Source organism: Equus caballus, chromosome 2 (assembly GCF_041296265.1).
Source record: "Equus caballus isolate H_3958 breed thoroughbred chromosome 2, TB-T2T, whole genome shotgun sequence".
Lineage (NCBI taxonomy): Eukaryota > Metazoa > Chordata > Mammalia > Perissodactyla > Equidae > Equus > Equus caballus.
Genome location: NC_091685.1, coordinates 62,635,706 through 62,638,254, shown reverse-complemented (window position 1 = coordinate 62,638,254; position 2,549 = coordinate 62,635,706).

Here is a 2,549-nt window from a genome sequence, read left to right as displayed (position 1 = left end):
TGAGAGAATTTGACTCGAGTAGTTCCTTGGGTATTTCCAAGCATTTTGACTTAATGCTTGTCTTGCTCTCTTTGATTTTTACTTTAATTTATTAAATGTATTTTCTGTACTGAAATCCCTTTTTTATTTACTAATCTATATCTTAAGGATTTTGCAGTTCTGGTTTAAAAATAATAAAACTCTAATAGGATGATATGGAATAAAGGGCACTTTATTACCAGAAGGTGTATTATTTTATACTCCATTGATATGAGTGTTGTCATTAAACTTACTGAGTGAATGAGAGTAGGTTACTTTCTCTCTCTCAGCCTTATTTTGTTAATCTGTAAAATGAGGGTGATTTGGATCAGTAGTTTCTTTCTGTGAGCCACAGCCCCCTGGGAATTTTCAGTTATTGTGCTTGTGAATGTAGGTGGTGTGCCCAGACTTGACTGGAGATCCTGGAGGATCTAAGAAAGATTAGGAACCACTGCACTCTGAGCTTTAAACAATTCTAGAATTCACTAGAGGGGTCTTTAAGTTGAGATTATACCAAGTGTACACAGATGATTAATGAGCATATCTTCTATCAAAATATTATTAAAATGACAAGAAAGTAAGTTGAAAGCTGATTTATGGAAAAATTTATGTACAATTTTGCATCCTGACATTGTTATTCTCACTTTGATGTATTTTGTGTCATTCTTACTCCGTCTGCCAAGCTGACAAAGCAGTTTCTCTCTTAGCCTATTCTTTTTAATACGTAAACAAATACTTTTCCTTGACAAATATGTTTCCAGTTCCTGTATTTGGACTATCTAAATGGGAACACAGGACTGACTGGGCCAGCAAATTGACAGTATTTGTCTAAGACAGACATGCAAAATGATCCCGGCATGCTTTTCCCTTGAGTCTGGATCGGGCCTTGAAGTCCTCAATGCAAAGTTGCAGACAATCTGCTACCAACTGCAAGAAAACTGTTGTTCTTGTTCTATAGCTTGCTCTTTAAGTCTCGGGTGTTAGCTGCTTTTTTGGCCATTTCCCTCATTCTCAGGAAAGAAGATTAACATATGACTGGGTTGAGGATACAGCAGGACTAATCTTTTTGCTGAATTAATTGCAACTTATAAATCAACACAGGCTTCTCCCAAGTATGTTTCTCACCTCCCAGAAAATCCCCCTTTACTGTCAGTGCAAGGCCTCCAGGAGCCTGTTTGCATCTCTACAAAATGGAGCTAATAAGCAGCTGCCTAGGAAATGTTGGGACTGTTCTTTCATGCCTCCTAGTAACTACTTAATCTTCTACAATTTGTTGATCAAAATAAAATTGAAAAGATTTTGAAATGATGAAGATACTATATATAAAAATTTGTGGGATGCAGCTAAAGTTGTGCTTATAGAGATTTATAATCTTAAATGCCATATTAGAAGACAAAGGGTGAAAAATTGGTGAGCTAAGAATTTAGGAAAAACAAAGTAAGACTCCCTTCCAATAGAAGGAGAGAAAAGAGCAGAAATTTAAGAACAAAACAAAACCTATCATAAAAAATAGAGAAGAAACCTATAATAGATAGGACCAACAATGCCAAAAGTTGGGTTTTGAAAATATGAATAAAATTGATAAGTCCTTAGCTAGATTCATCTAAAGAGTAAAAAAGATGTCTTATGAATGAAAAACAGAAACATCACTGCACATCCTCGATACCGAATCTCATTCATGAACATAGATGAAACGTTCCCCCCAAAAATAATAGTAAACCAAAGCCAGTAACATACAAAAAAGAAAAACATCAAGACCGAGTTAGGTTTATTTCAGGAAGGCTAGGTTGATTTAACATCCAAAGAACAATGTAATCACCACATTAACACAATGAAGAAAAATCAAAATTATCTTAAAAGATGGAAGAAAAATTTTTGATAAAATCCCATCTCTTCAAGATGTTTAAAAGTCTCATAGAAACCTAAGAATAGAGAGGAAATCCTCAGTATAAGAAAGGGTGTCCATATCTAACAAGGAAGCTATAGTAAACATCACAATTTATAGTTGCTAGGCATTGAAAGTTTGTCCCGTTAAATTCATATGTTGAAGCCTAATCCCCAACGTGAGGGTATCTGGAAGTGGGGCCTTTGGGAAGTGATTAGGTCATGAGGATGGAGCCCTCATGAATGGGATTAGTGCCCTCATGAGAGAGATTCTCTCTCCACCATGTGAAGATAGAGCAAGAAGGCTACAAGCCAGGAAGTGAGCCCTCACTAGGTACTGGATCTGCCAGCTCCTTGATCTTGGACTTCCCAACCTCCAGAACTGCGAGAAACTGTTTAAGCCGCAGTCTACAGTATTTTTGTTAGAGCAGCTCGAACTAAGTAAGACATTAGTGAAATATTGAAAGCTTTTCTTATGAAACATGGAATGAGACAAAAATGTCTACCATTACTTTTATTCAATACTGTACTGAAGGTTCTAGTAATATTGTAAGAACAAGAAATAAAAGCTATAAGATTCTGAAAGGAAGAAATAGAACTGTCATTAGTCAGAGGATATTGAATTGTAGACTGAAAATCCAAAAGTA